This window comes from Phycodurus eques, chromosome 7 (genome assembly GCF_024500275.1).
Source record: "Phycodurus eques isolate BA_2022a chromosome 7, UOR_Pequ_1.1, whole genome shotgun sequence".
In the NCBI taxonomy this organism is placed as follows: Eukaryota; Metazoa; Chordata; class Actinopteri; order Syngnathiformes; family Syngnathidae; genus Phycodurus; species Phycodurus eques.
The window spans coordinates 26,644,312-26,657,575 of NC_084531.1; the positions used below are offsets into that span (position 1 = coordinate 26,644,312).

Sequence of the window (13,264 nt, forward strand, 5' to 3'; positions counted from 1 at the left end):
AGCATTTTCACTCATGTAGGCAGCAGTTCATTCACTTGTCGGTTCGTGTGCAGAGTGTGGATGTGGCACATGTAGCGGACACATCGGCAAGCACAAATACCCAACCACCCCCACCTCACCGACAACTTTACTAACTCAAAGCAGCTCTTCTTAACTTTTGTTATTTCAGACCGTGTAGTCCAGTTGGGCTTCAAAGTGGTGGAACTTCTTCCAGCCTAGCTGTCAAGTCATGGGTGGGGGCAGTATTCTGTAAATTAGCCGAATTGTAACATCAGAGATACATTTTCATTAAATAGGCAGCTAACACAAGGTTTACTTGGTTGTTAAATTTCACACTTGATGGGTAGGCAGGCACTTCAGAGACCCAACTATTTGCATATAAACGATTACAAAGTTAATTTCACATATGTTCCCCTTTAACCGACTGGTGGAAAGTTGAGTGAGGTTCCCCAGCTCGTCAAAATTAGCAACCGCTAACCCTCAACATCAGTCCCTTGCGTGTGTTTGTTTTCATCTGGATGCTTGAATTGTCACTAGACTTCTTTCACTATGAATGATGTTTACCTCTGAGCCTCAAGAATCCCCTGTTGTCCATTCCAACCTTCTGCTTTTGTTCTTTTGTTTGTTTGTTGATTGTTTAGGGGGATTGTAGTGCAACTGAGCGGCTCAATATGAACTTCAAAACATTTTAGAATCGTTAAGAATCCTTTGTTGCATCAGCTGTGTGTTTATCAGCCACCAACTGGGAAAACAATAACAACCGTCCTTGATCAAGATGAATCATTACTATTCAAGCGTCTCATCTCATTAAAAAAATAATAATAATAGTGCAATACTTTGTGGGAATGGTGTGATACTAAAATAATGGCACAACAACAATCTACCATTTTTGTTTATAGCGTCTTCAATTTGAGCAAGGAGAAATAAGATGTATGTAATGTATTACCAGTGGTGGTAAGTAACAAAGACGACTTTTTACACACAGCACTTGAAAACGGATATCTGTACTTTGCCCTCCTTACTTTTGTCATAATAGGCTTGTTACTTTTTTCAACCTCAACAGATGTAGATATGACAAAGTCAATCACAATTGACATTTTTATTGATTTACTGGGAATTTGGCGACTGAAAAGGTGGAAAAACAGGGACACACAGGTAAGTTGATTTATTTAATTTTTTTCCCCAGTTTTTCACTAATTTAGCTTTTTTTTTTTTTTTTTTTTTTTTTTTTTTTTTTTTTTTTTTTTGTCAGCTCACAGTGTTAGCAAAGCTCTGGAAGAGGTCGTTTGAATAGCATTAAAGCCCAAGTTAATAAAAGAGGGCAATGATTTTGTGTGCAGAAGGTTTTTTGTTGTGCCAATTTATCAAAACGGGCCGGTATTGTGTATAATTATCAGTAAAAAATGTTGTTTTACCTTTTACTTCAGTACATTTGAGTGTATTTTTCCCCTTTATCTAAAGGAGTTGAATCAATTTTTTATTTTTTTATATTTTTTACTCAATACCTGTACTTCTACTTAACTACAGAGTGTGAGTACATTTGCCATCTCGTCTTTGTACTTGCGGGGGAAAAACAGCATCGAGGTCTGTATCTAAAGGTCGAGCGACAAGCCCACGACGAGTTGGGATGTCTGCAGACGTTAGGCCAAAGTCATGTCTTCCTCCAATAACAAAAACGTTTATTTTTACGTTTTCCCCCCAGTAAAGCTTTTTTTTTTTTTTTTTTCTTTACCATCTACCACCTAACTGCAAGTACTTGGCTTTGACTTCGCTATTCATGTGGACATACTGTACATTCACTCTGTGTTTTACCATGTAGTATATAGACTAATAAAATAAAACAAGCTCAGGCTATAAAGAGCTGCGGTATAATTTTTTTGAGGTCTGTCTGTGATTTTTTTATTTTATTTTTTTATTTTTTTTTCCCCCTTCTCTCTTTTTTTTCTGATGGTCAAAGTGCAGCTAAATGTTTATGAGAGAGTTTCCCTTTGACAATATGGTTCACCTGTATGCTGGCGAAAGATGCTGTCTCGCGTCCATGTATCATGCATAACCCCAAGTGTAAATTCACTCCCTGTTTTGCTTTATTCTGTTCTTTTTGTCAATTTTTTAAATTTGTTTTTATTTTATTTATTTATTTTGCACCATACGCATCGTCACGTCGCACCAATGTTTCGTTGGACTTTTCAGAGGTTTGCTATTCATGAATTCCCCTATTTGTGTTATTTCCCATGCAACCTATCCTAACTCAATCACTGGCTAATAGAAAAGTAGTAATTGTTGAAGTAATAAATCTCTATTGTTGTAAAATCTTTCTATGTCTATGAGGAGTTAAGATTAGCCCGGGTTGGTAGCAGAAGGTTACGGGAGATCTTTCGCCCTGTGTGCATATTTTTTCTCTGCTGAGTGGCTATGAAAAATAAATCAAATTATCTGTAAACCATTTATTTTTACGGGGAATGTTCTATGAAGAGTTTGAAATGATGATAAAGTCTATTGGGATCAGAGTTTGTTGCGCATCCATCCGTCCATCCATCCATTTTCCTCTGCTAATCCGAGGTCGGGTCGCGGGGGGGAAACAACTTTGGCAGGAAAGCCCAGACTTCCCCCTCCCCAGCCACTTCGTCCAGCTCTTCTGGGGGTACCTCGAGGCGTTCCCAGGCCAGCCAAGAGACGTAGTCTCTCCAGCATGTCCTGGGTCATCCCCGGGGCATCCTCCCGGTGGGACGTGCCCAGAAACACCTCACCAGGGAGGCGTCCAGGGGGCATCCCGAGCCACCTCAGCCTCGACTTAACTTTGAAATATGCGATTGTCCCTAAAGTTGTATTGTTATTACATTTCAATATTGCGCAAAGCATCTGGAAAACATACAGACTCCACTTGGAGATTCAAACCCGGATGTCTTGACTTTGAGGCAGAGGTGCTGCCCACGCTAGCACCCATTTTCTTCCTATGCATCTAGACGAAAGTCACATGACAGTTGCATCCTTTTAGCTAATCCTCAACTGCAGCCATTGCAACATTGATTTTTCACAGGTGACAGCTTAAGCTTTGGTGGAGGTTTGTGCTCTCTGCTTGTTGATTTTGTTTTGGACGCTTTCCGCCTCAGCATATGGCGAGGACGGTAGCGTCCCTGTGAGTGCTTCGTCGCTGTCGAGGTTCATCAGGGCTGCACAGGCGGAAACTTACATGGCAGTTACATCGGCCATCTCGGCTCGCATAATGAGGCGAGGACACAAAGTTCCAAAGAGACCGCTGAATAGAATACATATTCATGCAGGTGTTTTCCCGGCATTCCATTTTGTATGGTGATGACAAACGTGGACTGTGGTGGATAACAGAAACAGAACAGTGGAGGAAGAGATGGGAGAGAAATTTAATAAGTCGCTGTGTTGAATTTGATAAGACGGAAACTACAATTGCGCGTGCACACACACACACACCCTCGTATCTCCTGACGTCTGCTCTTCACCTCAGCAGACCTTGTTCTCAATATGCAGTAATTTTGTTCTTTGCTCTCGACTTTCCAGTTGCATCTGCAAAGAGACTTCTAAAGTCAAAAGAGGTAGTATAAAGCAGAGGTTTTTGAGGTTTTTGGGTCCAGGGAGTCCTTACGGAGGATATATTTTTCTAAGGACCCTTCTTCAAAATCCCTATGCCAATTAACTCATTCACTGCCTTCTGTTTTCAAAGCAGAGTTCCCCATATTGTTTTAGAGAATTTTGACTGATCTTTTAAGGCCCACAGATTATTTTGTTCTGTGACAATGTAAGCACCAAACCTACAAATTGAAAGAGTAAACTCTCTTCTTTTGCCAGGAAAAAAAAAAGTTTGTTTCTAGTTTTTTCCCATTACTGTATGTAGTAAGTGGCAGTCAAGCAGATAAGTGATTGCTACTGATATTTTTTTGCTTTTGTGACGCCTCAAACTATTAAAAAAAACAAAAAACTGAGAAACAGCTGAGAAAGACGCTGTGTGCGACGCTGACATACCGCATGGCTAAAGTTGAACATCGGTTGCTTTTTTTTTTATATGCCGTTCGTCTTTCACTCCATGACGTGCGTCATCTTTTCTCACGGTCACGACGTACATTTTCTACTACCTATCGCGACGCATACTCTTTTATACATACATACTCGTATACATACTCTGATGCCTAAACTTGTCTGACTTTCAGTGCGTTGGCATTTCTTTCCCTCATAATTGACATGACAAGCAGAGATTCACTCCCTAATCTTCATTTTCTACTCAAAAACTGTGAAGATCTTAAATTCAAAGTGATGCCATCATCTACAGGGATTTATGAGCCATTACAATGGTTCACAAAGCTGAATTTCACTGGCAAGTTGGCCGAGACCCTCTTCCACGCCTTCTTGATGAAAAATGTATAGTATATACTGTATATTGTGCGTCTGTGTCGAAAACCGAAAAAAAACACTCTTCTCGTAGTATTTAATGCAGTGATGTGAAGGCGAAGTCAGCTGGGATAGGCTCCGGCTCGCTGAACAGGCTAAGCAAAATAGAAAATAGACGAATGGTTGGCTCCCAAAACCCACCTCTCTGCTTTACTGCCCATTACCCTGCCACCTTGGCGCGAATCGAGCCGTTGCAAATAATTTAAGATGCTTTTTTAGTTTTTATTTATTTATTTTTTGGGGTTAGTGTGTGTCTGGGCCACATAAATATGAAGCTGGCATTGAAAATGCACACTATTAACGGATCCTATTCCGCCCCGAGTGATTTAAACATCCATTAGGCGAGAGGTCAAAAACTCTTTATGAACGAGTTGTAAATCCAAACAAGACAAATGTGCTTTTATGGAATATACCATTACATTGGCTGCCAATAAGCTGCTTCCTCGGTGAAATGTAATTCACACTTTTGGTTGCTTGGAAAACTTAAAACAAACAACAAAGGAACTCAGGCCAAGCAAACTTTTATTCACAATTTAACTGGCCAGCCGTCATACAGTACACTACTTTCAAACGTTGGGCATATTGGGCTTTCGTGTGAAATTTCAGGATAAACCTCAAATGTACGTTACAGTTGATTTTTGTTTTGTCCAACTTTTGAATGTAAAGTACTTTTTGCGCAACTTGATGTTCTCTAACAAGGAGCTGAATGGCAAATTTCACGTTTTAGATCCATGAAAATTTCCAAGGGTGTCCACTTGTATGCCTTTCTGTGACTCTTCCAGTCTCTCTTTCTCTTTTGCAGCCTGCTGATGACAGTCTGTGACCCACTAAGCTCAGTGGCCCCTTCCTGTTTGAAGCCTTGCAATGGCGAAGGACTGTGGATCAATTGCAAGCTTTTGTCATGGTCAATTTATTTTTATTTTTATTGTATTGTATACACTTTTTTGTTTCTTTGAAAATATTTTCTGTATTAGAGAATTTACTGCTAGCAGTATAAATTTTGTTAACATCATTGAATATTTTCCTGTTTACACGCAAGAAAATAACTTTATTTTTTGGGGGGTGGAAGGGCGAGGTACTATTACATCCCTACTGATTAAAGCTATATAATTACTATGGAATGAAAGTTTCTGCAAGATGTTTCCCCTCTTTGTTTCCTTTTCATTTTAATAATGCAACATGGTGTTGGAGCCAGCGAGACATTTGGAGATAAAAGTGTATGTGTAAGAATCTTTTTTTGTCTCCTTTTCTTTCTTTCTGTCTTTTTTTTCCTTTTTTTTTTCAGAGGGCCATCAAAAATCTAATTCAGGTTGGTCCATCCCCCTTTTACTCCCCTTTCACATCTGGACTCAATAAATGGCTAAAAATAGCAAGAGAGACTTCACCGATAAGGCTCCTCGCTGAAAGCCTAACGTCTGACAGCAGATGGGGAAGAAACTTTTTTTTTTCTCCTCTGTGTTCTCTTTTTCCCCTAGTGTTCGGGATTGACTTGTTCCACAAGTCCAATTTGCACAGGCTGCGTCAGGCATGACGCCGTTTATTGTCTGCCGCCTTGCTGGGAAACCAAGCCTGAAATTATGTCATGATTGGCACACCGACCAAGACTTTTCAAGACAAATTGTTTCTCAAACACTTTAAATACTTCAAAATAATTCCCCCCTGCTGCTAAACCTCTCAGTGACAAAAACAAAGAGGAAAAGTCTTTTTGCCGAGTGGAAATCACTGCCACTGTAAAAGCCACTCCGTGGTGTAAAGCTTCAAATAAAAAAAAATAATTCTTACAATGAAAATGCGACCCTTGTAGCGGTCGCTGCTCGGGCCCTAGTTAGTCAAGTGTAGAGCCAGGTAGTACCAATTGTGTGAAGTTAGTTAAGATGGCTGTTACGCTACTTTACTTAGGGACGGTAGCTAGTGTACTGTATATGGTAAAGCTAGCACTGTAACCACCGTGAAGCCAGTTCAATGCGGTGAAACTAAAGAATATGTCGTGAAGCTAGATAAAATAGTGCAAACCATTTTGGTGTAATTTAGGCTAGCTAATACTGTAAACGTGGCCTATACAAACACTGTGAATGTACTGTAGTTTACTGGTCGTTAACGGCGTAAAGCCACCTATCACATAGCATATTGTATAAAGCAAAATAATACAAATGGTGTTTATGTCAAGTTGATTGTTGTTGCAAAGCCAATTAAGTGTTAATATAAGCTTAGCCTACACAGATAGTGTAAATGTGGCTAATGCAGACACAGTAAAGCTAGCTAATTGTGTCAAGCCAGATACAACACCTAACTTGTAATTGTGCGACGTTGTTATTTTATCTGGTTGTGTAAATTGGCAACAAGGGGCTTAAAAGGAGAAGATTAGGAAACACAAAAGATACATAGTGCTTATCCTGCCTAAATCAAGTGCTAATATTTATAGTACATAGGAGGACTGGTCTTACATCTGCTGTATATGATCCTGGCGTTTGCCTTGCTGTAATGTGATAACGCTATAGTTAATAAAAGTTGTTTTTTGTTTGACACTCACACAAAAAATAAAATACAATAAAAAAAATGTCTAACACAGTCGTTGAAGACCGCTCAAGGGGGGAAACAGTTGACACTTTTTTTGTTTCTTCTATAAACCTTGGAAAGTCAATAAGGCTGCGAGCATTAGAAATTATCTGCTGCTGTTCTTTTTTTTAAATTATTTTATTATTATATTTATTGGAGCTTATAGTGTACAAACGTATTGTACTCTCAGTAATAAGTGCCAGGTTTTCATTCATATAGTAATTCACGTCTTATCCTGCTGCTTTTTAAAATGAACAACAAAAGCCTCCCAATCCCTCAAGTGCTGTTTGGCTTTGCAGCCTCTTATTTATTTCCCACATTGACACTTTTCTTTAGGTTTACATTTCCTTCAAAGGCTTTTAAACACATTTTAAAATTGCCCAGAACCATTTTTCTGCCTTAGACAAAGACAAAGCTGTCCCAACCTTGTATCTTTGTGCGCCTGTGGCGGAGTTAGACATTTCTTTTTTCTTTTTCTTTTTTTTTGGTGTGTGCTCTCTGGGCACCTTGTGTGCCGGCCGTGAACGCAGGAATGTTTCCGATGACCCTGAAACAACAGTGCCAAATAAAGACAGCCGTTGTTCTCGGCAGACTTCGGCCCGAGTGTGTTTGATGAACGTCGGAAAACTATTTGGAGCAGACGATAAAAACTTGCGTGACAATGAGCCTTAGCAAATTTGAGCCGAGATGAGAATATCAGCCGTCCACATATTCAAACCTAACCACAAAATTCCAACACTAATGCGTGATATAGGTTACATGAATACAGTATGTCCAAAAGATGAATGATCTCTCCTTTGACTGGCCATTACTCATATGTTTCGTTATGATTTAAAGGTGTATTGACGTTTCACGACTAAGTCCGTCATTCAATTTAGTCATACTGTATATCAAATAAATTTTCCCCATTGAAATAAAATGAAATGCGACTAAATCGTTCCAGCCCCCCCCCCCCCCCCCCCTAAAAAAAAATAAAAAGGGGTGGGGAAAAAAAAGCTCTGTACTGTCATTAATAAATATAAAAACATAATACAAAATTATAAACGTTTGCTTCAGTCACTGACTGAACTAATGTCTGCTCCATGCTCCTTGGAGACAGAAAATTGAAGATCATTTAATAACATAAAATAAAAACATTAGCATTCTCCCTTTTAGTAGCATAAAAGAAAAGCATTAGTATTCTCCCTTGAGTCGTGTCTACTCCTTCCTGCGTGTTCAAAAATGTTCAAACTGATTTTTACCATTTTCCAAAAACAGCTAATAACGCGGACCAAAGGATTCTACAGCTCTGCGGAACAATTTCTTTTTTTCCAACTCATCAACTTTCGCTGGTTTTGCTGCATCAACCCCATCTTTAAAATATCCCAATTAAAATAAAACAATTTTAAAAATCCATTTGGTGGGAGGAGTCTTTGCTAAATCCATCTGTTCGGATTTGTTGCGGTTCTGTGATGTTTTTGTACTTCCAGTAGCACTGTATGACAAGTTGTATTCCTTCAAAGTTCCTCGTACGTTTGTCATTATTAAGGGTTCTTTGCGCCTAAAACCAAAACCAAAAATATACGTATGAGTAATGGGTAGTCAAAGAGAGGGTACATTTTGGGTCGTAGCTACAGAGTATTGAGGCTGGATTCCAAGGACTAATCTTACCTCAAATCTAAAAATGTGGGGGTATAAGTTGAATCAATTTGAAATTCACGTAGAGCCTTCCGTTCCCTGATGCAGGGACCGCCAAAAAAAACAAAAACAATAACCAAGCTCAAATCCTGGCTTCTACACGTCCCAACGTGGTCGAAGGAAGTGTGTGGTACAGTCGGAAAGCTTTCCACTAAAAATGTGGTTCAGTTAAACTCATCCACATATGAACTTGTATTTCAAAGTTATTTCCAACTGTAACAGTTTGTGGACAGTGCTTGGCAAACCCACTGGCATCTCTCCAGCAACCAGCTCCAATTTTCCAGGTTTGGTCTGTAAGTGGGTCCTCTGGGTTTTCCGTCTAGGGAATTTTACATCTCCATCTTGCCACTTTCCAGTCCCCAAGCCAATTTCTTGCAGTGGAGATTCCTCAGCAGTGTTTAATGAGTGCCTTCAGGGGGTGCACTAGGTCAAATGTTTGGGAAGTGCTGTCTTACAGACTGCGCTACCGTTTGTAATAGTGTTAATATTGTAACATTAAAGCCATAGGAAACAACTTGCTTTGGCACACCCACAATGAACCATTCTCCGTCAGCAATAAACAGACCATGTTGATTGAAGCCCGGCTGAATTTACCACATCGTACCTGGCAAAAACAATGAGGGATCCTGTTCATGTTCTGCACTGTGGGCTGCAATAGCTTCTTCTTCTTCTTTTTTTTTTTTTTTCATAGTTCTGCGGCCCGTCGCTGTACATTTCCAACGACAACCCTGGAGTGCGCAGCCATTCATGTCAGTGTAGCTTGCACACACCGAGGAATCCATTGCCTCAGTTGGGTACATCAAACAGCTGCAGGGAAGTTCTCTGCATCAGCCCTCAAACTCGCCATTCAAGCGGCATCACAATCAAAGAATAGCGCCGTATGGGGAAAATCCCCCAGGGAACTACAAAGCCCCTTCATATCAGGTCCTTCGTACGCTTGTTTTTACGGCTTGCTCGCCAATGAAACGTGAGGCAAACGTGTCACGTCGACTGTACGTGGTTTTTTTGTTGTTGTTTTTTTGGGGTGACCCATCTTCTCGACTCACTCATGAAGTATTCATACCAGCGAGGTGGTGCTTCACATATAAAGAGAAATAGCACAGCTTGACCTTTTCCGACTTCGATAGTTGCTCGTCTGCCTAGGTAAATACAAGACGGTAAAAAATAATTGCGTCAAATTAAACTGCATCAAATCCAGTTGTTGTTACAAACAATGTACAGCTCGTCCTCTTCTTCCTTTTTTCACTGGCATTAAACAAGCCTGTAGCAAAAATTGTTTACCCCGCTATTTGTGTAGGAGAGGGAACAAGCCTTGCTGTGAATAGCGAAAAAAACATACTTGACAGCCCCCAAAATGCCTCTATTAACTGTTCAAACCGTGAATATACCAAAAACGATTATCCCAAAAATGCTTCAGCGTCACATCAACACTTAAAAAGAAAATATATATATAAATGACTTGGAGATCATTTGATATTGCGGGAAAAAAAAGCATCAAAAGTGTGTGTGTATCTGTCTTCGCAACCCGTGGAAATAGCAATTGTCAAGCAATAATGAGACTTCTGTCATTTGTTTGCTTGAGAATTTTAACTCATTCACTGCCTTCGATTATGAGAGAAATGCCAACACGTTGGAAGCCGGACAAGTTTAGGCACCTAATCCACGAACAGATTTATGTGTATGATAAATTGAGTCTGTGTCAACGGTAGTTCATAAGAATTATATCTCGCGGTCATGAGAAAAGAGGACGCAGTTCATGGAGTGAGTGAAGAATGTAAAAAAGCCACTGAAGTTCAACTCGAACCAGCGTCGCTCATGGTGCATTTCTTAGTTCTACTATATCTGTGAATCAATAATGATTTTGCCATGAAAGACCTTTATCAGTTTTTTGTTTGTTTGTTTGTTCTGTAGTTTGTTTTCTCAGCTTTTTGGTCAGAAAATGGTTTCGTGAAACCAACACATTTTGTATTGCGTATTTCTTGCGAATGGGAAAAGCTAGAAACAAAGTTTTTTGTTTGTGGTCTACTTTTTCTTTTGGTAAATTGTCACAGAACACAATAGGGGAACTTGCTTTGAAAACTGCTGGCTGTAAATGAGTTATTATAAGCAATGGTCAGCCTTTTTGTTTGGGGGGGGGGGTGGCAATGACCCAAAAGCGACTAGAGGAGCGACTCGAGAAGAATCATATTAAGGTCATGGTGTGGCCGAGTCAGTCTCCAGACCTCAACACAGTACAGAACCTGTGGAGGGAGGAGAAGCTTTTTCTACCCCTTCCCTGCAAGTTTGTGATGGAATAGCTCCTGACCAACTTTGGAGTCTTGTTGCAGGTGCCATTTGTGCACCAGACGATAAATATTAGGCTGTGCAGTGAGATTGTTCCACCCCCCTCTGCCGTTTGCAACGAGCACGCCTCCCCGCCGAAACCAATCTACACGCTCTTTTTTTTTTTTTTTTTTTTTTTTTATAAATGTTTTTTAAATAAAGCTCATTTCACACCCTCGGCACCAAATGGGAGATTTTATTCGATCGTAATGACGAGGGTGGAATGTTTATTATGCATTCATTGGGTCGGCGTGCATGCTCAGGACTAGTTTTGCGAGGGAGGCTAATTTCTTGAGGGCGCCCCGTCTGTCGTTGTGATTATAGGTGCGAGTGTTACCTATATTTCATGCTACCGGCGATCATTAGCGGGAATATGGCTCAAGATGAAGAGACGGGGAAACAGTTTTGCTATCGGGTAGCTCAGCCGCCAACTACATTAACATGCAGCTCAACATGTTGACATCTTGGCGTCGAGGTTAATAAATGCTGAACTGAGAGTGTTTGACAACTAGCAATCTTTATAATTGCCTATATTAATAGTTTAAACTGCTAATATACCACAAACCATGGTCCCGAAACACTTAGATATCGTTTCAAACTCAACCTAGAGTACCCTTAAATAAATGGCCTAACTGACTTCCTTATGTCCTTTCTTCCTTCGCTTATACCTACTATTCTTTCATCCTTCCTTCTTTTGAAACCTACTTTCTGTCCTCTTTTCTTCTTTCCTTGCCTCCCACCTTGATCCCCTCAGACCTGCTTTTTATCCATGTCTTCTTACATCCTTCCTTTCTTCGCCAAAACATGAAACAACACTTGAGGGTGTTTCCCCATGAAATCGAAGCGGGAAATGCCCTTAAATCAATATTCAGCTTAAACATTAGATTGCTGACTTTGTTTGTCTCTGCACGATGCTGTTGTTTTGTCACCTCTTGACTTCTCAAGACTTCGTTTGCTAAGCAGACTGCCTGCTTGCCGCAACCACCCCAACCGTAAAGAAATCGATATCAGACTGAGAGCTTGCTCCTCGTTACTGATAATGCGTGATAAATATGCCCAGGCCAACACGACAAATAATGGATTTAGAATGCATACTTTATACAGCGTGCAACAGAATTATAGTTGTCTAGTGTAAAAATGTGATATGATATTGCTTATAATGATCTCATGGAACATACTAAGAACACTTTAATGTAACCACTTAGCTTATACACTCGCTTGTCAAAAGCAGGTTATCTTGGGATTCATTTTTGTACACAGAAGACAATTTAATTTTGATCACGTAGAAGGACGGTGCATTTTTAAAATTAAATTGCCATGTGTTTTAACGTCTGTGATATTTAGTCAGAATACCTCAAGGATCAAGATTGCCCACATAATTGCCTTGCTGAAATTAGGCCGTTTTGAGGAGGCGGTCCTGTCTCACGCAAATGGGGGTGGAGCTAGGGCGTCGCCACTCAGCAATCAGCTACTTGTTCTCGAGCAGCCGAAGTCGAAGTGTATTTTCACTCGTTGGGGAAGCATTTTGACACCAAGCCACAGAATTACAATTACTACCCAATTAATGTGCAAATTATTTACTGCCAGCCATTTTAGAGCATTTTGACTGATCTTTGAAGAAGTTGTGAAGTCAATTACCTGTAATGCGACATCACAATTTGGAAAGATCCTTGGAGAGTTAAAATATATATATATATATCAGTCAAGTTCATTTCTTTTTGATTGTTTTTGTACAAATCCCTACTAAATTCTGTGTCTGGCACAGGCGTCCATGCAGATGATCACATATTGGTGGATCAAGTTCATTTTCATTGTGAGGGTGAAACAGGATTGTGTTGGAAACTATACAAAATGTCTTATTTCAAGAACAATAAAGATTTGTAACATTGTTGTTGTCGCTCTTTGTGTTGGAAGAGAGGCAAACTAAACAGGGGAAAAAAATGTGTCTTTTTGCACACAATGTTTCCAAAGCTGTCAGCACAGCACTTAAAGACTATACAGTCCGTGACAGTTACCACAGGCTCCCTTTGTACACTTTGTAGTGTTCATTGCGCCTGTTGTGGTGTTAGAAAACAACACTTTGTCAGCGGGTGAAGTTGAGCACGTTGGGATTCCGCCGCCCCTGCTCAGTAATGAAATTTTTCAGCGCCGCCGTGTCCTTTCGAGCATTGCGGATTTAATCCTGTGGAGAGAGGCGGCTGCTAAGGCATCTGGCACAATGCCACTCACTTATTGGCGGAGTCTTAAATAAGTTTGTCTCCCGTTCAGGTGTAAATATCTCAATCCATTTACT

General features: G+C 40.1%; 1 protein-coding gene across 7 annotated transcripts in view; it reads left to right on the forward strand.

Annotated features, from left to right (window-relative positions):
* Positions 1 to 13,264, forward strand: part of LOC133405109 (rho GTPase-activating protein 42) — a 78,651-nt gene that overhangs the window by 23,054 nt on the left and 42,333 nt on the right. The window lies entirely within an intron of this gene.